Raw genomic sequence first — 25824 nt, 5'->3', positions numbered from 1 at the left:
GATGAACTCAAAGAGATGCTCCAAGGTCTAGTGCTGAATAAAGATAAGAGAGAGAAGACCCTAGATAAAAAATTGCAAGAGTAGGGGAGGGAGTTGAAGGACCAAGGGAAGAGATTAGAGGATAGTTTCTCTATAATACGAAAAATGAGTAACAAGGTGGTGGCCTTAGAAAGGTAGTAGGCTCAAAGTGGCAAGCCTCCCCAATTGCAATATCAAGCTCCAAATGGTGGAAGGTCTCCTAATTAGTGGAATAGCTCTTTTAATCAGGGTAGGAAAAATAGTCATGCTTCTACTTCAAGCTCAAATCGGAACAGAGCTATAGTCCCTCAAAATGACTTGGCCCAAGATCAAGATTTCTGTCCTTCCTGCAACTATTCTTATACCTATTGCATGTGCCAGAAGGCAAAATCTTATTTGGCCCTGACTGACCAAGAACCTGTAGCAAAGCAATCATACAAGGAGGATCATCCCAAGGAGGCCTCATATATTCAAGGACGTGATGATTCCTCTTTCATAATTCATCAAATTGAGGAGCATTGTAATGTCAACCAGGATTCTGTTGCTCATAACACAAGAAGCAAAAGGAGAGCTATAGAACATGCTACCCCTCCTTCTCCTAAGCAGGCCTCAACTTCAAGTGCTACACCTCATATACATGCAGAAAATGAACCAACAAATACTTCACAGTAGCAAAAGCAAGATTCTAGAAAGAAAGATGCAGGTGATCCTTATGTTGCTCCATCTCAACCTCTTATAAATACAGCTCCCAAAGTTTCTACCAAAGTTCTTAATACACCATTCAATGTGGTAGATCAAATGAAGAAGACAGATGTGAACATTTCTATGTGGGATGTTGTTGCTACCATACACATGCAGAAGAGGATGTTGCAGCAAGAATTAGAGATGATTGAACCCAAGGATCAACCATCTATCATAGAGAGTGCAACAAGTCTAGTACAACCAGTAGGGGATGTGGAGACAAATAAAAAGGTTAGACCTCCTCCATTCTATGTTTCTCTAATTATAGGGGGAAAATTAGTCCACAATTGCATGATAGATTCAAGGGCTAGTAGCTCAGTAATGCCTAGGTGTATTGCTAATGCTTTAGGAATGAAATATGAGCCCATTGTTAGGGATGTGTTACAATTAGATGGTAGTACTATCAAAATTGTAGGTATCCTTAGGAATGTTGAGATGGCCCTACATGCATGCCCTAGTTGCACTATGATTCAAGACATATCTTTTGCTGAAGTCAAGCCCTATTTTGCTATCTGTCTTTCAAGAGACTTCACTACTCAAATTGGTGGATTCATATCTGCTGATTGGTCATATATGTCATTTAAGACCAGATATGGAGCCAATGCCTCAATTAGAGCGGAACCTCAAGCCCTTCATCACACTGAATCCTACACCCCCAACTTCATCAATATGAATTTCCCTATTCTAGAGATGGATGAAAATGACATAGTAAATGAGCCTGTTACTTCTATAATGGAGATTCCTGATTTCTTCTTGGATGAGTGGGAAAATGCATATCAGTTTGAACCTATGTTAGAAACTCTTGAGATAGGCCTCAGTACATATTGCATAATAGAAAAAGATGCTCAAGTTCCTCATCTTGTTGGGACTAATGATGATATAAGTGGAACATGGACTATGTACTTTGATGGCTCAAGGAATAGAAATGGGTGAGGGGCTAGTGTTATGTTGATCTCTCCTGCACAAATAAGATACTACTTCTCCTTTAGGCTCCAATTCAGTTCCACCAATAATGTGGTCGAGTATGAATCTTTGATTCAAGGTCTCTTACTTGCCCAAAAGAGAGGAATTCAAGCCTTGAAAGTATATGGGGATAGTGAGTTGGTAGTTAACCAAGTGAGAAACCAGAACATCACCAAAAATGGCCTGCTCAAATCTTACAAACACAGAGTCTGGGATTTGCTTGAGGGCTTCAATGCATTTAATATTTAGAGCATTCCTAGGAAAGAAAATAGACATGTTGATAGACTTGCAGCAGTGGGTGCAACTTATGATGTACCAAGGAATCTCGAGGAGAAGAGGAAGTAACAAATAAGGGTGGTAGTGAGGCCTACCATCCCTGAAAATAACACTCGTTAGAAGGTGTTTGATTCTGATGAGCAAATTGTGAGATTCTTGTAGAATAAGGCAAAATTCTCAGATAAAAACCAGTCAAGACTGCAAGATTAGTATGGTGATTAGATCATTCACCTCAGTTCTAACAAGTTACCCAAGGGTTTCATTACGTTGGAGAGTTTCTTTAATCGTGATGATCAAACAAGAGGCAAAGGAATGAATCTAGCTACAAAAAAGGATGATTATGCCCCAGTTACAATTGCTGATGGAAAATCTCTGAATATGGGGAAGGTATGTTCTGAAAATGAGCAAGAAAACTTCATTCATTTATGTCAAGAATTTAATGATGTATTTGCTTGGACATATGATGACTTAAAAGGGTTTGACCCTAGTTTGTTTTAGCATACCATAGATTTAATTGATAAGACCAAACCAGTAAGGCAAAAATAGAGGCCAGTGAATCCTAAGATTGAGCCCCTAATGAGAAAAGAACTATCCAAGTTGATAGAGGCTAATATAATATTTCCTATCAAACACTCATCATGGGTAGCTAACCTTGTCCCTGTAAGGAAGAAAAATGGAGAAATCAGACTGTGTGTGGACTTTAGGGATCTTAATCAGGCTTCTCTTAAAGATCACCATCCTCTCCCTTCCATGGAGAAAATCCTGTCCAGAGTTAGTGGCTCAAGGAGATTCTCTTTTCTTGATGGATTCTCTAGTTATAATCAAGTGCTGGTTAAAGAATCTGACACATATAAGACAACATTTACTACTAAATGGGGCACATATGCTTATCGCAAGATGCCATTTGGACTAACAAATGCAAGTGCCACATTTCAGAAGGCAATGGAGATGGCCTTCAAAAGATTAATTGAAAAATTTGTCTTAGTATACCTTGATGATATAACTGTATATTCAAAAAATGTAGAAGATCATTTTGATCATCTAAGACAGGTATTTCTAAGATGTAGAGAGTTTGGGGTCTCCCTCAACCCAGCCATGTGTGTCTTTGCTACAAGCCAAGGAAAACTATTGGGACACATTGTATCTGAGGATGGGCTGACCATTGATCCAGAAAGAACAAAGGTAATACTTTCCCTTCCTCTTCCTAAACACAAGAAGGGGCTGCATAGTTTCCTTGGTAGAATAAATTTTGTAAATAGGTTTATTCCTAATCTTGCTACCATGGTGAAACCTCTTACAACTATGCTTAAGAAAGGTATGGTATTCTCATGGACCAAGGAAGGAAAGGAGAGTTTTGAAGAGATCAAAACAGCCATAGCCTCAGCCCCTACTCTCATGAACCCAAATTTTGAGAAAGATTTCATCCTCTACACTCTAGGTGGTGAGTCAAGTATCTTTGTTGTCTTGACTCAAACAAATGAAAAGGATGAGGAGCAGCCCATAGCCTTCTTTAATGAAGGGCTCAAGGAATATGAGGATAAGTACAATTATGTAGAGAAGCAAGCCCTTGCAGTCATCAGAGCCTTGAAGAAATTCAAGCATCTCTTGTCCCACAATAAGATCCATTTGTTGGTGCCCCATGCTAGTGTAAAAGACTTCCTGTTAAGAAAATATATCAGTGAAAAGAGAGCTGGATGGATCATTAGGGTAATGGAATGTGATGTTGATATTTAGATTACCAAGTTGGTAAGGGGAAGAGGATTGTGCAAAGAAATGTTAGCAGGCTAGGATTCTGATGAGGAGGCTGCTATGGTAATAACAGAGCAGCAAGAGGAAGGAAATGTTAATGGTCCAAGGAGCTGGATAAATTACATGAAGAGCTTCTTATCAGGGAATGGATACCCTCAGGGATTGGAAAGAACTAAAAGAAGACAATATAGACTGCAATCCATTCCCTATGTTGTAATTGATAGTATCCTATTAAGGAGGGATTTTAATGGGACCCTGTTGAGATGCATTGAAGAGGATCAGGCTGAGAGGATGATAAAGGAACTTCATGATGGCCCTAATGGTGGCCATTTCTCTGCAAGAACAACTGCTATGAAGATCATGAGGGCTGGTTATTATTGGCTATCTCTGTTCCATGATTGTCATGGATATGTGAGAAAATGTGAGAAATGTGCTTTCTTCTCAGGCAAACAGAGGCTTGCAGCTCTCCCCCTTCGTCCTATTCAGGTGGATCAGCCCTTTACCCAGTGGGGGTTGGATTTTATAGGCCCCATTAATCCTCCATCTAGTGCAGGTCATAAATGGATTTTGGCTGCTACCAATTATTTCACTAGGTGGACAGAGGAAGTTGCCTTGAAGGATGCCACAGAACCATCAATTTTTGAGTTCTTTGATGGAATTGTATCTAGGTTTGGTGCTCCTTCTACTATCATTTCGTAAAATGCTAAGTTTTTTGTTGGAACCCAAATTTGTGCATGGGCAATGAGTTACAATATCTACCTGAGCACATCATCAAATTACTATCCCCAGGGTAATGGTTTGGCTGAGTCTTCCAACAAAAATCTGATTAGAATCATGAAGAGGACAATAGAAGACAATCAGAGGGTCTGGCATAAGAAATTAAGAACTGCTCTGTGGGCTAACAGGATAACACCCAAGAGATCTGTTGGGAATTCACCTTTTGTGCTGGTATATGGTAGGGAGGCCAGACTCCCAATTTCATTGGAATTCCCATCCATAGAGTTGGCTCATCAGCTGGAATTGATTGAAGATAATGCCATGTCAGTAAGAATGGCAGAGCTGATTGAACTACAAGAAAAGAGAAATAAGGCTATGCAAACCCTGGAGATACATCAGAAGTAGATGAAGAGGAGTTTTGATAAGAAAACTAGGGTTAGGACCTTCAGAGAAGGAGATTTGGTTCTAAAGTTGGATGTAGATAGGGAAAAACCAAGAAGACATTCCAAATTTGATGCACTATGGAGTGGCCCCTATCTGATTTCCAGTTGCAAACAGGCTAATGCATTCCAGCTGAGCAGACCCAATGGTGAAGTTTAGCCCATTCTAGTCAATGGGATTTATCTTAAAGCTTGTTTTTGATGAGGGTCAAGTTCCTATATATAGGTAGTTTAGTTTCTTTTCTGTTGTTTCTTGCTTTTCAAGAAGTGCGCGGGCACAATCGTCTCCCTGTGAGGTAGCGAATTTTGAGGTGTCTCAGGTTGCAAAGGAAGTTTTGTTTTTTGTTTCTAGTTGCAATTGCAGAGCTAGGGTTTTCAATGTTTTGATCTCCTCACAGAAGGGTTAGGGTTTTGCAGTTCTCAAATTCATACTTTTTTGACTCCATAGCCCAATGGATACATGAGGCCACTGGTCATACACATAGTAGGCTTGTGTCCCTTGTGAGTTGCTGAAAATGTTATCATTTGTTCACCCCGCCAAGATTCAAATTTCAAATCTCCAGCCCATCCAATAGCTAATTCCTAAAGATAATACCATTTTAATGCCAAGCCTTATGCTATATTTTGCGGCCCGTAAGTTCGTAATCGTCAGATCTGATGAAGATCTACGGTTGGCACTATCTCACCATCGAAAGTTGTGCGAGATTTAAGTTCGTGACATGGTGCCTTGATGACATGTGTTCGGTGGGTCTAACAGGCGGGCAACATGTTTTGGTGGGTCAAAAAATTTCCACAGTACCGTGGGCGCTATGTCGCTATTGTGTGTTGGCCGAAAAACCTTCATAGTGCCATAACGCCTGATGAAAAAGGCTTCACGATGGGAAGGTTGCATCACTGAGAAGTTTTACGATGGATAATCAATTTTCATGGGCTAGAAAGTTCAAAAGGTGGCAAGGCGCCATGTCACCATCAAAAAACCCATTGTTTTCTAATAGCGACATAGCGCCCGACCGACCAGAGGTTGTTTCTACGATGAGTCCCAGTGTCGGTGGCAAGGTTCATGGCAACGAAAAAGATCAATGGCAAGAGCTTCAGGCAAGTGGTTGGGTCCCATTTTGTACCTCATCTACCTAGTTGGTGGAATCCGATTCCATGGTGGTGAATCATTGGAAGACATGTGGAAATCAAAAGACATGTCATCGTTGGCACCATGGTGCTATGGGAAGTTGGCCTCGATTTTCCCATAGCGACATAGTGTTTGGGCGCCACATGTCCACTCAGTAAGGTCAAAGTAGTACGGACCCTCCAAGTTGGTGCCTTGTTAGACCAAGGTGGTGCTTCATTAGTCCAATGAGGAACAACCACGTATGCCAGGATAGAATAGAGTCAGTGCATGGGACCAGATCTTCAACGCGGCCAGTGCAGTAAAAGGTTAACTTCTCCACCGTCAGATCTGCAAAAAATAACGGCAGGCGCCATCATGCTATGGATAAGCTGCATGATTTTTATGTTAACGACATGGCACCTTGATGACACTTGTCCTCATGGGTCCAGATTCGGAGGCATAGGAAATACAGACAGCAATACATGGCTAGTTTCTATTGATCGATGCACTGAGGAGTAGTATCTATCACTTGCCGTCAGATCAAGGAGAATCGACATAAGGTGCCATCTCGCTATGGTAAAGTTGTGTGATCTTTACAATAGCGACATAGCATCTTGCTGACACATGTCGCAGTCAATGTGGCAGTTAGTTTTGATGTTGCGGCTAGGTGGTGGAAAGGTGGCGCAGTCAAGTTGGTGGCCATCATAGTTAGAGATATCAACAGCGACATAGCGCCCAGTCCAATGTAAGGAATGGTCAATGCGTGGGACCTTGAGGAGGTGGCAAAATAAAGAGAGGCGATTGGCCCGTATGGCCTAGTTGGCACATAAGAAACTGTTGACTTGCTTTGACCTCATGGATTCATGAGCCAAAAACAATGAATTAGGTTTTTGCTGCAAGATTTCGATCCTGTGATCAATGCCACCAACTCAGAAGTGAATGCAAAATGCAAGGACATTCTACCACCATTATAGATCTATCTACTATGTCAGGGGATGTTTTCTAGCACTGTTCTCTCTTCCCCATGCTCTTTCTCAGAGGAATATTAGATTTTTTGGTACTCAAAACCTCCAGATCTTTGATTGGATTTTTAGGGTGAGAAGTTAATGCCAATAGGTGAGAAGTAAATGTAATGCAAAAAATCCTCAGTTATGGCTGAACTATAAAGGCAATTTTTGTGATCTTTACTGAGAAGGACTCCTTTTCTAATTTCTTTGCTACTGCTCGCAGGTCTGCAGTGTAAAATTCCCTTTGTCTCTGAGCTGTATAACATTCTGTATCATCTCCTTCAGCTATCAATGTGTATGTGCATCTATCTTACCTCTCATTGGTGTATTATTGAGATTTGTGACTTGCATACTGTGTCTATTTTCGGCCTATTGGATAATATATAAGTGAAATCTTTTTCCTTGTGTTATTCAGTTTGGTTTCCTGATCTGTATGTGGTTATTGATTGACATAAGTTTGGGTGTGTATGTCTTTCGAATGTTATCTTGGTTTTGTAGTGCATATATGGGCAGAAATGAAGTCTGGACACTCTATCTTGGTGCATCACCTCCTTAGATTAGACTAGGTAGATTTGCTTTCATGCTCTTTTTCTCTCTTTCCCTCTCCAAGAGTAGATAGGTGCGCCCTGATAGTAAGAGGAAGCCAGCCTTCTCCAGAGACTCAACCTTGTAGTTCAAGTCCCACAGCTTGGAGGTCATTTTCATGTTTCACTAGGTTGTCCTTACGCATAGGCCTTGGACAAGGGTGCAAACCTAAGTGACAACAGTAACCTATTGGGTTTTGTTAATAAATGGAAAGCTTAATGATCTCAAATCTAAATATAGTTAGTGTTTAAAGTCTTGCATCAATGTGTTGTACCCCACTCAATTTCCCATATGTGTATTGGGTAGTTAATTATAAATGAGAGTTCTCTCGAAAAATTCAAAACAAAGATTCTCACTTTAAAATATTGCTAACAAAAATATTACCAAGAAAATTAATTGAAGTAAAGCAATATTATAATATTCTTAAAACTGCCATAAAACTAATTAATGAGAATGTTAACATATCCAATGTGGTTATCTTTCATAAGATCATATTATTTAAAATCAAAAGAATATCCTTGTAAACTATAAATAAAAATTAAATAACACACAAAATATCTATGAAGACAAAACCAGATATAACATAATATTTAATAATAAAAGAGCAAACATCTTTAATATTATTAAAATATAATTGTAATAGATTCATTAATAAAAGAGAAAACATCTTTAATATTATTACAAATGTAATCCTAATATATTCATTAAGACAAAACTAAATACTAAATACAAGATAATATTTTATATTATTCCTTCATATGTAAGCACCATACCAACTATTGATACTTAGATCCATAATTTTATTTTGTTTTGAGTCACATAAAAGTGAGATCAGTCCCTAAAAAAGAACACATAAAAGCACACATATAAACATAAATATATAATAGTAATGTTATCTTCAACACAATCATATATTATTCTTTCATATGTAAGCATCACACCAACTATTGATACTTAGATACATACATAGTTTTATCTTAAGTCAAACAAAACATAAAAGTGGGATCAGTCCCTCAAAAAGCACACAAACATAAATATATAATAGTAATGTCCTCTTCAGCTCTGTCATATACTGATGCTGTTAGGAATTCCGTTGAAGGTGAGACCACCAACCTTGGTATTATCTGAAGTGCTTGGAAATAGGAGTGTGTAAGGAAGCATTGTGCCACCACATCGGTTTTTCAGGTTTGGATCCTTATTCCTAGCTATAATATTTTTCTCAATGGCCAACAGGTTCTGCTGAAATTTTTGAAATGCTTGAGAAACCCTTTAATCATCAACCCATTCTTATCTTGAACCCTGCCCCAAGTAAACCTCGTCGGTGGAATGCCTAGACAAGATTTCCAAGACAGCCATGGTAGTAGTCGTTGTGATAGGGTCTGTAAGAGTCTTGAGAAAATAGGCCTCTGGGTCCTTGAGTAATTTGGAATACTCGTCTAACCCTTTTTGTGGAACAAGCTTTCAGGTGGTACTGGGTAGATTGGGCATGAATCTAGCGTAGTCATACTGGATAAAGTTCACTGCTGCGTGGTGAGCAGAGGCAATCCAGATGAGCATTGTGACTGCTTCCTTCAGATCACTCAGGCTCTTCATCTTGTACCACCCAGCTACATCCTCTGCTGTACTCTACAGCATCTTGTCCCCGTGCCCAACTTCTATTATCTCTTTCCACCACACTCTCAATTCTTCATCACTCTCCACACTCCCATCATCGCTGTAATAAAGTGATAAGTAATCAGACACCCATGATTTCAAGGCATCCCATACTTCAAGCCCATCCACCACATATGGATAATCTTTGATCACCAGTTCCACTCCACCTACTTTGTTGTCTATGGCAATGCCCCTGCCACAAGTAAGCTGGCAGCATCAGTATCTCTATCCTCATTTGTACATGAATATCAGTATTTGAATACAATATATATTGTTCATAACATACCTTCTCTTCACATCAGCTGGCAGACCTTGCTCATTGAATTTCCAGTCGATGTATGCTTTGGAAGAGATTTCCATTGCAAACTTGCCTGGACTGAAACATCTCTCGATAATGCCATGTGCATTAATTAGGCTTTCAGGAGCTGCACGATTGATGTCCATTGTGTTGCGAAAGTGAGGGGCAAGTAACTTGTGAAGAGGGTGTAGTTTGCTCAGATTTCTGTTAGTGGAAATGATGAACAGCTCTACAACCGCATGTGCTCTAAGCCTGAAATTGTACCATATTAAGTAGACTACATTAGGTACCTTCATGTGTTGAAGATTTAAGGGTAGTTTGTTACGATGCATCAACTACTTACCAGTGACTAACTAGCTGGTGATAACCAGAATCTTTGGATCGCACATGACCTTTGGCCAACTCCCATAGCCATCCCTTATCTTCTCTAGCATAATTAGGTGTGAAGACCCGGTTGTCACCAAGTCCCATCGATGTGGGAGGAAAACAAAGCTCGATGGCAATAGGCCTCAGAGTTCCATCTTGGAAAAGGAAGAATATGGTGCGGGTGGCGTGGATTTTTCTTGTGAGAAGGCTGTTAATGCATCCCACAAAGGGCATGTACACATCGTAGTAGTCCAATATAAACAGCTTCTGGTTTTCAATAGCCTGCCATCAATATATCCAACATGGATACTATGCTTGTGCTGCCTTAGCTATTTATTATTATTATCCCTATGGTTCAAAGAAAAAACAACGTGAGATTATTACAAGATAGCGTATCTTTTGCACCGACAATCGATCCATATAAGGAAGTAAATGCTCCTGAGTGATTGAAGTGCTGCCATGACAAAAAAATATCGCTGGGATAAATAAAATAACATGTCAATCATCAATGTACAAGCATTTCTCTAATTACTATTGCCCATTGTGAAGGCAAAGAAAAGACAAATACACAGAAATAACACTAATTTTATTGCCTTACTGCCTTGCACAAATGCATTACATAAGATCTTTATTTATAGAGATCTGAGAATACTCTAGAATACACATAGAACATTTTAAACATGTTATATTATATTAAACATGGGCAGCTTCTATACTGTAGTTGGGACAGCTGACTGTCTACTATTTACTTTGGATGGTGGATGGACGGCTGAGTTGTGGGCTGGACGTGGGCTGGCTGTCTGCTATTAATGGCAGAAATTAATACTGCCAACTACTGCCAACATTCCTTCTTAATTTTTGTCATTAACAAATTTTGCATCAGTAATAGCCAATTTCTCTCACAAATATTCAAAGTTATTCTTTGACAATGGCTTAGTAAATATATCTGCCAATTGATCTTCAGAGTTGCAAAACTCAAGATAGATTTCTCTATTGTTGACCAATTTTCTGATGAAGTGATACCTTGTATCAATATGTTTGCTCCTCTTATGAAATACATGATTTTTAGATAATGTTATTGCTGATTTGTTATCACAAAGAATTGGTGTTGGTTCCTCTTGATGATGGTGAAGATCGAGCAAAATTTGATGCATCCATACTGCTTGACATGCTGTAGAAGTGGCAGCTACATATTCTGCTTTAGCTGACGAGAATGTCACTATAGGTTGCTTCTTTGATGCCCATGATATAACTCCTGATCCAAGGCGAAAGATATATCCAGAAGTGCTCTTCCTATCATCAATGCTACCTGCAAAATCATTGTCAGTGTAACCAATTAAACCAAAATTGTTAGCTTTTGAATATAGGATTCCATATCCCATTGTTCCTGCAATATATCTCAATATCCTTTTTCCAACTTGCCAATGAAAATTTTGTGGTGATTCCATGAACCTTGAAATCGAACTGACACTATACATGATGTCTACCCTTGTAGCTGTCTTATACATTAAACTTCCAACAAGTCTTTTAAACATAGTTGGATCAACATTTGAGCCCTTTTCTTCCTTGCTAAGTTTTGTTCCTGTTGCAACTAGAGTTGACACTGGATTGCAATTCATCATTTTAAATCTCTTTAAAACATCCTTTATATAATTGGATTGACAAATGAAGATACCTTTGTCATATTGAATAACTTCAACACCTAGGAAATATCTCATCAACCCCAAATCTGTCATTTCAAATTCTTTCATCATTTCTGACTTGAACATGTCTACTGATAGATTTCCAGTGAATATTAGGTCATCAACATACAAGCATACAATCAAAATCTGACCTTTCTTATTAGTCTTAACATATAATGTGGGCTCATTGTTACTTCTATTGAATTCATTACTTATCATGTATGAATCAATCCTCTTATACGAAGCCCTAGGAGCTTGTTTCAAACCATAAAGTGCCTTGTTTAGTTTATATACCTTGTTTTCATGCCCACTAACCTCATAACCAGGTGGTTGTTTAATATATACCTCTTCATCAAGAAAACCATTCAAAAAAGTTGATTTTACATCCATTTGATACACTTTCCAATTATTTTGTGCTTCTATTGCTAAAATAGTTTGAACTATGTCAAGTCTAGCAACTGGAGCAAATGTTTCATTATAATCAACTCCATATTGTTGTGAAAAACCTTTAGCAACTAGTCTTGCCTTGTGCTTAACAATTTCACCTTTTTCATCAAATTTAGTTTTGTAAACCCATTTGACTCCTATACATTCTTTTCCTTTAGGTAAACCCATTAATTCCCATGTGTTATTTCTTTCAATAGAGTCAATTTCTTCATCCATTGCCTTGATCCATTTATCTTCTTTAATTGCTTCATCAAAATAGAATGGATCACAAGAAAATAAAGAAAAATTTGATTAAATATCTGCATTCTCTTCTTTTTGGTCATATATTTCTTTTAAGCTTCTTGTCTTCTTATCTTTGTAACCTGGTGTTGAGAATGTTGAATCAGATTTATCACTTACAATTGAACTTGGAGGTGAGGCACCTTGCACAAAGTTCCTTGGTGGAGTATTGGGTGTTGATTGAGTCCCTTGTTCTTTTAATTCATCATCACCTTGTAATATTGGTGCTCCTCTTGTGACTTGTTTGTTATCATTTTCATGCCATGAATCTTCTTCTTCAAATTTAACATCCATGCTAATGATCAATTTCTTTGAAACGAGATTATACAATCTATAAGCCTTTGATTCTTCACTATAACCAATAAAGATGCATTTTTTGCTTTTATCATCCAATTTCTTTCTCAATTTAGATGGAACTAATGAATAAGCAACACAACCAAAAACTCTAAAATGGGACACCGTATGTTTCTTACAATTCCATGCTTCTTGTGGAATTGTGTTCTTAACACTCTTTGTAGGACTCCTGTTCAAAATGTATATAGCACATGCTATTGCTTATGCCCAAAACTCATTGGATAGATTTTTGGACTTCAACATACTCCTTGCCATTTCCATTATGGTTCTATTCTTCCTTTCTGCTACACCATTTTGTTGTGGTGTGTACCTTGTGGTAAATTGCTTCTTAATTATGTGAAATCTGCAAAATTCTAGAAAATCATTAGAACTGAATTCACCACCTCTATCAGATCGCAATACCTTGATGTAGTGACCACTTTGTTTTTCAACCAAATTTTTTAATTCCTTGAACTTTTCAAAAGGTTCACTTTTTTGTTCAAAAAAGTATATCCAAATCTTCCTGCTAAAATCATCAATAAATGTTAGGAAATATATACTTCCTTCTAAAGATGGAGTTTGCATAGGTCCACATATATTGGTGTGAACTAATTCTAATGGTGCTCTTGCTCTATATGAACCTCCTATTGGGAAGCTTTCTCTATGTTGTTTTTCCAAAATACAACTTTCACATGAACTTGGTGGTTTCAATATTTGAGGCAATCCTTTCGCCATATTCTTCTTTTGTAATAAGCTTAAAGCATCAAAATGAAGATGACCATACCTCAAATGCCATAGCCACAACTGATTTGAGTATACTGTCTTGAAACTAACTTCTTTTCCTCCTTGAATGCAATGAATTTGGAGGGGGAACATTCGATTTTGTGTCATGTTGACCCTTGCAATTAACCTGCCACTAGGATTTCTATCCAAGATTGTGCAAACATCATTATCAAAAGAAACTTTGTAACCCTTTTGTACTAGTTGACCAATACTCATGAGATTGTGTTTTAATCCAGGCACAAAATATACATTAGGAATATATCTTTTTCCTCCATTTTTTGTTAAGACATTTATAACACCTTTTCTCATTACAACAACTTTACTATCATTTCCTAGCTTTACTTCAGATTTTATAGAATCATCCAAGCTAACAAGCAAATCTTTATTTCCAGTCATATGGTTACTAAATCCACTATCTAGGAACCATATATCACTAGAGCTTTCTTGGGCAACATTACAAGTTATAAATAAACTTCCTGAATTGTTATCAGATACATCTGAGTAATTAGCACCATTCTTTTCAATATCCTCTTGTTTCTTTCTACATTCACTTGCAATATGACCAAATCTCTTACAATAATGACATTGAATTCGAGATTTATCAAACCTTGATGATGGGTGTTGGAATGAACTTTTGCCACATCATCTATTCGAACTCTGAATGGATTGATTTTTTCTCTCTTCTTGATTTGGACTTCCACGTCCATCTATGCTTCTACCTCTTTCTCTTCCTCTGTAGTTTGATCTTCCTCTTCCTCTGCCAAAAGATACCTACGATCTAAATGCATTCTCCAAAGAAGAATTGTTATTTCTGTTCATTCTTGATTCATGAGATAAAAGTGAGCCTATCAATTCATCAATAGATAGTATTGTCAAATCTTTAGATTCTTCAATGGCAACAACAATGGCATAAAATTTTCTAGGCAAACAACGAAGTATCTTTTCAACAACTTTTTGATCTGTCATATCATCACCATATGATCTAATTTGATTAACCACATTCATCACTTGATTTAGAAATTGATCAACTGAGTCTAAATCCTTCATATACAAATTTTCAAAATCATGCCTTAAAGTTTGCAATTTAGCAATCTTAACTTTTGATGTCCCTTGATATGCTATTTCTAAAATATCCCATGCAATTTTAGACTTTTTAGCAGCACAAACCTTAGGAAAATTTGATTCATCTAAAGATTGTTGAATTAGAAACAACGCTTTAGCATCCTTTTTCCTGTTATCTTGTAATTTATCCTTTTCATCTTATGTTAATGTAGACTCATCTTGTGGTTCAATAAAACCCTTTTCAATAAGATCCCATATGCCTTGAGAACAAAATAGTGTCTTCATTTTTATAGCCCAAAATTCATAAATTTTACCAGAAAATATTGGAATTTTTGCTTGAGCTATACTACTTCCTGAAGCCATATTAATACACAGTTACAACTGTACCTTACAATTTTAAACTTTGCTTTACAAAGAAAATCCACCAAACAAGTCTAAGACAATGACATATAGCTTAAACAAACAACATTATAATGCTTATTTTCCCCTTTTAACAATTTTTTTTTAATCATTAGACTTCACTCCAAGAAATCAGCTCATGCCTTCTTCAAACATTAAATTGGGATCTTTTCTTCTCTCAATCTTGGCAGCCACTAGTCTCCAACATTAGATGTTGATAATGATCTGCAATCAAGAAAACATTAGAAGCTTCATTCACTACTACAACAATTATACATATCAACACATAATTCTTTTCTTCCTAGGCGTAGCTCTTCATGCTCTGATACCAATTTGAGGGCAAAGAGAAAGACAAATACATAGAAATAACACTAATTTTATTGCCTTACTACCTTGCACAAATGCATTACATAAGACCTCTATTTATAGAGATCTGAGAATACTCTAGAATACACATAGAACATTTTAAACATGTTATATTATATTAAACATGGGCAGCTTCTATACTGTAGTTGGGACAGCTAACTATTTGCTATTTACTCTGGACAGTGGATGGACGACTGAGTTGTGGGCTGGACATAGGCTGGTTGTCTGCTATTAATGGTAGAAATTAATATTGCCAACTACTGCCAACACATTGCTCATTGCTAGACAGTAGATGTGATCGCTAACTTGTTTTAGCCAAGTTGTACAATTTAAGAGAAAAAAGGCTAGTAGTGGTAATGTTGATTATGCATTGATGATAAATATTCCAAGAACTTATAATGAACCAAGGGAGCAACAAAATATGAATAATGACAATGTGTCATAAATAAGGAGATGGGTTTCATCCGTCAAAATCATCGATTGGAGCTGGTCCCTTTTCTATTGACTAGGAATCCATTATCTATAAATAGTGGTTTTCAAAACAAAGTTTGAATCTCACAGTTCAATTGATAAGCAGAAAGCAAGACTAAGTTGCAAATATTTAAATTGTAACCAATATTTTGTCATTACACAAACAATATTCAATCATTTAGAAACATAATGTCTATTCATCACGTTCTTTAATGAAAAAACATCTTTGATTTTTACATACCTCCAAACGTTTTATAGCCATTGGATTAATTCCTGCAAGTGTTTGACGAGCAAACTCTTCGTCTGTCTTCCACACATTATCATCCCCTAAATGACATGTCATATTCATAGCATGATTATATTTTGGTGACCAACGACGTATTAATCCAGTGTCAATATAGAAGTAAGTTAATCTTACTTACTGCTTAGTATATTGGGCTTAAGAAATTTCAGGATCGCTTCATTACCTGGATCCACGATCCCTTTCAACATCTGAAAGGGAACAACTGCTTTGGCTATAGTAAGTATAATATCAATTGGCGAGGAAAGTCCCTCACTGTAGAGACTTCTAATCTCCTTCAAATTGTAGAAGTGGCTCTTCTTCAGTATATTTGTGAAAAGATCACAAACATACTTTTTAGAAAAAGCTCAGATAAAATGGGCTCGAAAGTCAGAGAGACTGGCCAGAGGGAACCTCTCATCTGATGGAATATAGAAGCTTGGATATAGAAGTTCTACCACTTTGGACTACACCTTTCGAGTCTCAAAGGCATGATCTATAAGAGGGAGGGAGAAATTTAAGGACAACATATATTAAGATTTGATTCGTAAACTAAAAGTATTACATACTCAAAACTAACTTATTTTTATATAGATTACTCACTTTATCTTATAGAATCATGGCCAGTCCTGCATCTCCTTGGATATGGGAGGTGGCGGGATCCTCTGAGAATAGGCCTCTCAAGATCCTTCTTATTCTCAAGGTCACCCAGATCATTGTAAACATCATAATCATAAACATGATCCCACGGCTCCCTTCTTCCTGTGCCATTTCCTCTCATTTTCACCAGTTCTTTATCCCTCCAAACCACCAACCCTACTGGTGTTTTCTCCTGGAGATAGCTCTACACATTACAATACATATTTCTTCCAGATCATTGTTTATTTATAATGTTTATCAACTGAAACTATATTAGATATTGTCAGGTAAAACATGATACATTAAGGGCTTTGATTCCTAGTGTTAATTATTGTTAGTTGGACAGCTGCTATTTCTAACCCAAAAATAGTAGTAGTATTTATTGGTAGCTTGGACAGCTATTCATCCTTATCTATACATAGCAGCATTAGTTATGAGTAGTTTGGATAGTTGTTTGTCCACTTGCCAAGAATTAGTAAATAGTTATTGCAAGGATAATTATTTACTAATTTTAGTGATTCCCTTTTGGACACCTTGCAACCAATTCTATTATTGGCTGTCAAGTTGTCTTAATCTTAGCCGTTGGTTTGATTTAATCTCAGTCATTGGTTTTTCCAATAGTGTAGTATAAAAAGGGGTCTTTGGGTCATTTGGAGATATAAGTTTTGGAGAAGCATTTTGCAGTGATAGCAAATTGTCTTGCAGTGTTAGCAAGGGCGCAGTGTTAGCGTGGGGATAGCAGTGGGGAATATCAGTCGGAGAAATTAGGAGGTTGTCAGAGTTCTGCCAGTCAGAGGCAAAGAATTTTGTATCTCTTGATTTGTTGAAGTTTAATATAATTCCTCATCTATAGAACTGGTTTTCCCTTAGGGGTTTTTCCAGGGACAATTTGTTCGAAAATATTGTGTTCATTGTGTTGCGCATTTCTTTTTGTATTTTATAAGTGAAGTTGCAGTTGTGTTATTTTTCGATATTAGTTAGGAATTTATTTTCAGCAATTTAATAATTGTTTATGATAGGAGATTAATAATCAGTGACTACTTTAATTGATTTTTCACATGGTATCAGAGCATTGTTAAGGGTAGAAGAGTTTTTCCCTAGGAAAGAAATTATGATCTCTTTAGATTTATTATTGTTTTAAACCTTTGAGATGGCTTCAATTGGTTTGAGAGATCAGGATAGATTGGATGGTGCCTCAAATTTTGGTGTCTGGAAGGCCAGAATTTATTTATTGTTGGAAGAGAATGGTATCAAGGATTATGCTACTAGTGTTGTACCTATACCAACAGATGCAACACAGCTTGCAGCATATAGGAAGGATGATGCCAAGGCAAGGAGGATAATCCTTGATGGTGTCCATATATCTTGAACGCCATTCTAAATCTGTACCAGAATGCTACCACCAACAGGAAGTTGATTCTCAGAGAGAAGCTAAAGAATACCCAGATGAATCAGGGAGAAGACGTCACAAGTTACCTCACCAGGCTCAGACTTGTTAAGGATGTGTTAGCAGCTATTGGAGATAGCCCTAGTGATGACGAGCTAGTGAGAATAGCCCTAAATGGGTTTACTAAACAATGGAGTGTCTTTGTTCAAGTTGTCAGTGGATGAGATACTTTACCGAGTTGGGATCGACTATGGACTGATTTCACTCAGGAGGATTTTAGACTAAGTCTTGTCAATGGGGCAAACAAGAGTCAGAAAAATGAGGTGGAACAAGAGAATGTTGCCCTAGCAAGTAAAGGGAAAGCAAAGAACGGATCTAGCAAAGGATCAAATTCATAAAGTGAGAAGAAGAAGAAGGACCTTTCTAAGGTCAAGTTCTTTGGATGTCACGAGTTTGGCCACCATGTCAGTGATTCCCCATAGAGTAAGAAGGGTAAGAAGTAGGTGGCAACTTTAGCAAGTGCAGAACAACTCTCTAGTAGAATGGAAGATGAGTTTGCACTCATAGCTTGTATGGTTAGCTCAACCTCATAGTGTGTTTGGTATATATATAGTGGGGCATCATTTCATATGACAGGAGTTAGAGAATACTTCTCCAATTACAAGGAGGAGGACACCAACATCTAGATTTCTATGAGAAACTTGCCCAAACTCAACCCTGTTGGGAAAGGGATTGTTTAGTTTCAGAGGGAGAATGGAAAGATAATCCCACTTCATAATGTGTTATATGTGCTAGGCTTAGGTATGAATTTGATTTCTGTATCTGTTTTTCAAGATAGGGGGTATACTGTACTCTTTAGAGGGACAAATGTGTTGATAAAGTACAAGGATTGAAAATCACCCATAACTATTGGAGTTAGGAGTGGTCGCCTTTATAGATTGCAGTTTGATACTCCTAAGGAACTTATGAGCAACAGTAATCCTAGAGATCTTGGAGAGCTTTGGCATAGGAGAATGGGCCATATTCATCATGGAGCACTTAGATTGCTTCATAAGACGGTGACAGGTGTTCTAGAGGTGAGCACAGAGCATGATGATGTATGTAAGGGATGTGTGTTGGGGAAGTTTGAGAAAGCATCTTTTCCAAGGAGTGACACTAGATCTAAGGGTGTTCTTGATCTAGTACATTTAGATGTTTGTGGACCGATGTTGATGAAATCTCTCAGAGGATATGAGTACTATGTTACTTTTATTGATGACTTCTCTAGAAAAACCTGGATATACTTCTTGAAGACTAAGGATGAGGTTTTCAGTCGATTCCAAGAGTTCAAGGCTCTTGTGGAGAACTCGACAAGAAAGAACATAAAGGTTCTTCGGTCAGACAATAGAGGTGAGTACAAAGGAAATGTCTTCCAGGAGTTCTGCACCAGAGAAGGAATCAAGAGAGAATGGATTGTTCCTTACAATCCATAACAAAATGGAGTTACTAAGAGGAAGAACCATTCTATATCGAAGGCAGCAAGAGCTATGCTACATGACTAGGACATGCCCCATTACTTATGGGAAGAGGCGTGTAATACAATAGTCTACATTCAGAATAGAGTTCCACACAAGGTGCTAGGGAAGATGACACCAGAGGAGGCTTTCACAGTGAAGAAGCCAGATGTTAGTCACTTTAGGATATTCAAAAGTTTGGCATATTGCCCTATTCCTGGAGATACACGTACAAAGTTAGATCAGATTGCAGAGAGGGGGTACTTTGTTGGGTATAGTAAGACCTCAAAGGCATATACAATTTTCATTCCAAGGACTAAAAGAATTATTGTCAGACGGGATGTCAAGTTCATGGAGGACAAGGAATTTAGGAGATCCATATATTTGCCAGTAGATGATCAGAGTGAGCAGCCAACAGAAGCTCCAAGACCAAGTCAAAAGCAACAAAGCTCAAGTACAGTTACGAGTACAAGTGTAGACTCAGTTAGTGAAGATTCACAGAGTATGGATCAATAGGTGCAACAGGAAATGCATCTAGAAGACTTAGAGGTTGACATTTCATCCTCTACAGTTGACAACGAGAACCATGTGGTTCCAAATACACAAAGGGATACTCAGGAGTTTGTGGCAGCTCCTAGGAAGAGTACTAGATGGCGAAGACAACCAACCAAGTTCAATGACTATGTGGCATTAGTTAGTCAGTAGGTAGATAGTGAGCCTTCTAGCTATCAGGAAGCTGCAGAACATCAGGTATGACGAGATGTTATGGTTGAGGAATATTCCTCAATAATGCAGAATGATGTGTGGGAGGTAGTACCTAGACCAACAGATAGGGCTGTAGTTGGATCACGTTGGATCTATAAGGTAAAGCATGGTGTAGATGGTAGCATCGAGAAATACAAGGCAAGGTTCGTGGCAAAGGGGTTCTCTTAGAAGGAGGGAATAGACTATGAGGAGACATTTGCTCCTGTTGCCAGGTATACTTCTATATGAGCTGTAATCTCACTTGCAGTACAGGTGGGATGGCAAATCCATCAAATGGATGTCAAGATAGCATTCCTTAATGGTGAGTTGAAGGAGGAGGTATACATAGAACAACCAAAAGGCTTTGTAGCACACAACAAAGAGACCCATGTGTGTAGATTGAAGAAAGCATTATACGGACTCAAGTAGGCTCCTAGAGCGTGGTATAAGCGCATTAATACATACTTGTAAAAAATGGGCTTTGTGAAGAGTGAAGCAGATGCTAACCTCTACTACTTGATGGTTGGGGGTGAGATTCTCATTCTTGTTCTTTATGTGGATGACCTATTTCTTACAGGTTCACTAGGGCTCATAGTGGATTGTAAGAGGAACCTTGCAGAAGAGTTCGAGATGAAGAATTTAGGACTTATGCACTACTTTCTAGGCATGGAAGTGTGGCAGACAGATGGAAAGATTTTCTTTGGTCAAGGGAAATATTGCATTGAAATCTTGAAGAAATTTGGGATGGAGGATTGCAAAGCCGTGTCTGCACCCATGATCATGAATTGAAGGAAGGTAGATACAACTAAGGAGAAAGATGTAGATCCCACTTTATATAGACAGTTGATTGGTTCGCTTATGTATTTGGTCAACACTAGACCAGATATAGCATTTGCAGTAAACTCTCTTAGTCAGTTCATGGTTGAACCAAATAGAATGCATTGGATAGCAACTAAGCATGTGCTATGTTACTTGCATGGTACAGTCAAATATGGGATCAGATATGTTCGAGGTGAAGGTATCAGGTTGATAGACTATACTGACGCAGATTGGGTAGGAAGTACAATAGACAAAAGGAGCACTTCAGGGTGTTGTTTCAGCTTGGGATTAGGAGTTGTATCTTGGTTTAGCAAGAAGAAAAATTTTGTGACTCTAAGTTCAGCAGAAGCATAATACATAGCAGCTAGCATGGCAACATGTGAAGCTATATGGCTTCGAAAGTTGTTAGTAGCCTTATTTGGTTAGAAGGTTGAGACTACTGTGCTACATTGTGACAATCAGAGTTTCATCAAGTTGTTTGAGAATCCAATGTTTCATGATAGGTCTAAACATATAGATATCAGATATCACTTCATTAGAGATTGTGTAGAAAGGGGAGTTGTTCAGCTACAGTACATACATATAGAGGAGCAGCTAGCAGACATTTTGACTAAGGCATTGGGGAAGGCAAAATTTATCTTCTTCAGAGATAAGTTAGGTGTCCTGTAGAATAGCTTCCTCGCTAAGAGGGAGTGTTAATTATTGTTAGTTGGACAGCTACTATTTCTGACTCAAAAATAGCAGTAGTATTTATGGTTAGCTTGGACAACTGTTTGTCCTTATCTATGTATAGCAGCATTAGTTATGGGTAGTTTGGACAGCTGTTTGTCCACTTGCCAAGAATTAGTAAATGGTTATTGCAAGGATAATTATTTACTAATTTTAGTGATTCCCTGGACACCTTGCAACCAATTCTATTATTGGCTGTCGAGTTGTCTTAATCTTAGCCGTTGGTTTGATTTAATCTCGATCGTTGGTTTTTCCAATAGGGTAGTATGAAAAGGGGTCATTGGATCATTTGGAGATATAAGTTTTGGAGAAGCATTTTGTAGTGATAGTAAATTGTCTTGTAGTGTTAGCAAGGGCACAGTGTTAGCGTGGGGATAGCAGTGGAGAATATTAGCAAGAGAAATTAGGAGGTTGTCGGAGTTCTACCAGTGAGAGGCAAGAAATTTTGTATCTCTTGATTTGTTGAAGTTTAATATAATTTCTCATCTATAGAACTGGTTTTCTCTTAGGGGTTTTTCTAGGAACAAATTATCCAAAAATATTGTGTTCATTGTGTTGCGCATTTCTTTCTATATTTTATAAGTGAAGTTGCAGTTGTGTTATTTTTCGATATTAGCTGGGAATTTATTTTCAACAATTTAATAATCGTTTATGATAGGAGATTAATAATCAGTGACTGCAATAGTTGATTTTTCACACCTAGAATATTAAAAGTAACTACAAAATAGATAAGAAAAATATTAGGAGTACATTATTTGCAAAGAAGATTCGTTCACTACTCAAACTAGAACAAAATTTAGCCATCCATGTAGGATAAATCCACGAGTTATATAGAAAATTAACATCTCCTTGACTAGGAAGATTGAAGCAAACATGTTTGAGATAAAACTCTCGCATGTGCTTGTTTGTGACTAGTATAGCTCTGGGAGTCCCATAGTCAGTAGGCCACTCAAAAGTGATCTTGTGCTCTGAATCCTTAGTAACTATTCCCAAATCTGTCAAATTCCAGTCTAAGGCAGCCTTACGAGGGCTAACTTTACCCCTGCCAGTCTCTACAATATTAAAAAAAAAATACAATTTATTATTTACTATGGGAGCCACTCTTAAACATCATATACTAATAAAGAAATTAAATTTACAAAAGTATGCCAGTTTTGACTATTTAACGCAAACAACTCTTAATATGTGATTTTTACAATGCCTACATATATGTAAGAAAAGTAAGGCCATGTACATTACCATTATCTGTCTGATCACAGCTGACCAGTTGAAAGAACAACTTTCTCTTCAGGATCTCGGCTACTCTGTCACCAACACTAGCACTATAATCTCTAGCATCCATAAACGATACTTTCCTCAAAACTACTATCCCCTTAATCTTTATATGATCTACTTTCTTATTGGAAGACCACCTCATTTTTCCTTTCACCGCGCTTCTAAAACTTCAAAATGCCAACCCAACAATTCTGTTTCAATGCGCTTCTTGTGTTACTGCGAATTGGCGCGAGTGTTGTATAAATACATGTCCGCAGCCGTCGTAACGCAGAAGCTCACCAATTCCGTCAAACACTGGTGGAAATTCGCAGTACGGGAAGGTGACAGATGAGATCCTATCTATTTGAGCACTTATCCCAAACTGACCCCACGCTAAAATTGTAGTCTTTTTTATAAACACTGAATTTTCGCAAAACTTGAATGGACCTGAATATTCCAGGTGAAAAAGGTATTCTCATTCCTTCCTATCTTTAACGAATGGAATGGTGTACTGGACTGTTTTGTAAATGGACTTTTAAGCTTATTCATGCAAGGAAGGTCACGAATTGAGCATCCCTGTTCTTCTGCTCAATCTTTGCAGTTTTAAAACATGTTTCTCATCATCATTTGATATCATATGTCTAGTTAAGTGTTCTTATGGACGATTTGTCTTATTTCAACAAAACTTCTTACTTTATCTTTTATAAAATAGGGTTACATATATATATATATAAAATTAGGTGGGTGGAAATAGTATGAGACTTATCAATAAAACTTTGAGAAAAACATATTAAATTATAGATGATTAGATTAAATTGTTCTAATGAGGCCAGTTAGGTGCAAGGATGTGAAATCCTATTTTGGAGAGAAATGTGCGTGCACCAACCTCAACTAGTTGGTCAACTAAGCATGCCACCTAAGCATGATAGTGCTTTGAGGATGATTTCACTAAAATCTCCCTTAAGCATAGTTTATGTGAGGAGGTGGTCTTGACATCAAAATCTAATAAGCCATTATACCATCCTTAAATAAGGGAAACAAATACTCTCTAGAAGATGAGAAGTACAAGACCCTATGTGTGATCTTACACATTTTTCTATATTTTGATCTTACACATTCTAGAGTTATTAGTTCTAACATATGCCTTAATTGATAAGTAGGACATGATTTCCACAGCTAGTCAAATTGTGATGTGAATATCAGGATTTAACTGTGTGATTTTGAGTCAAACTCGATGACCCATGTTTCATGAGTAGTGATTCAACATGAATCCATCTCTCATGAGAATAAATGGAACACTTAGCACTCATTGGATCTAGGTGATGCTCACAGGGGTGAAGCACCGGGACTTCCCGGGAGGTCACCCATCCCAGTACTACTCCAGCCTGAGCGCGCTTAACTACAGAGTTTCCTCCACAGTTAAACCCAAAGCTTGCATGAAGGGTTGCAAGCTTTGGGTTTAACTGTGGAGGAAACTCTGTAGTTAAGCGCGCTCAGGCTGGAGTAGTACTGGGATGGGTGACCTCCCGGGAAGTCCCGGTGCTTCACCCCTGTGAGCATCACCTAGATCCAATGAGTGCTAAGTGTTCCATTTATTCTCATGAGAGATGGATTCATGTTGAATCACTACTCATGAAACATGGGTCATCGAGTTTGACTCAAAATCACACAGTTAAATCCTGATATTCACATCACAATATGCCTTAATGTTCTAGGTCAAAATCAAGCTATACACCTCTTTTGTCCATGTCATCCTCTAGAGGCATGAAATACTAAAAGAAAACCTCATCTCGTTGATTTGGTCTCCCTTTTATTTTAATTTCCACTATGTTATCCCTTGGTTCAATTTTGTAAGCTTAATCAATACTTAATTATTTTATATAATGTCCAATTATATAGGACTTATTTTCTTCCATCATGTTAATCTTGTATAACTTGTCTAAGTTCAAAACTATTTCCATAATGAATATTAACAATGTATCAAGTTCTATTGTTTAAATCCCATAAAAAGTGATACTTAACCATTGTTAGGTCAACATATTAAAGTTATATAAAATAATTTTCTTAGTGAGAGGATCCTTTTGTGTATATTTATTAAAGTGGTGGAAAATATCATTGGAGCCTTTATAACCATACCTTATAGTCATTCTATTCTAGATGTACATATATCTAAGTTAATCACCACTATGGATAACATTGATGCCTTTCTACACTAAGCATGTCTAATATGCAAGCTCATAACTATACTAATATTATTTTCAACTAGTTTTGTGCCCACTTATATAAATCTATGATGATGTAAGACTCCACAATCCACAATCCTATAAGACTTCTATTTCATATTGTTAGGTACAAATTAATTTTCTTAGGATAAGTAATGCAATTCAAATTACTAGATACTAATGATCATCTAAATGAAAATTATTTACACATGGTACCTTCTTGATATATTGAAAGAAAAATTATTTCATATATATATAGTGTAAAGTATTGTCACAATGTTTTATATCCTTCCTCATTTGACACATGAATATTGAATGAATGATAAGATAATTATATATTTCTCATAAAAACATTGAGAAAATAGTTTTCAATTAAAAAATATCTAATAAAAACTTTCCCTAGAAACTAATTAGAATTATTTTACATTGTAACACTTTCAAAAATCACAAAAAAACTCAAACCTCAAGGGTATTTCACACCCTATGTCATTTCCTTTCATATGACCATATTATTTAA

At 37.3% G+C, this 25824-nt stretch overlaps 1 pseudogene; it reads right to left on the bottom strand.

The window, feature by feature from the left end:
* Nucleotides 1-8656: 8656 nt before the first annotated feature.
* On the bottom strand, nucleotides 8657-22650 carry LOC149570939 (linoleate 9S-lipoxygenase 6-like; annotated as a pseudogene).
* Between the last annotated feature and the right edge of the window lie 3174 nt (nucleotides 22651-25824).

The sequence above is a fragment of the Cupressus sempervirens genome, chromosome 2, assembly GCF_028749045.1.
Source record: "Cupressus sempervirens isolate cs-2001-9-10 chromosome 2, ASM2874904v1, whole genome shotgun sequence".
NCBI lineage: Eukaryota > Viridiplantae > Streptophyta > Pinopsida > Cupressales > Cupressaceae > Cupressus > Cupressus sempervirens.
This window is presented reverse-complemented; position numbering and strand designations above follow the sequence as displayed.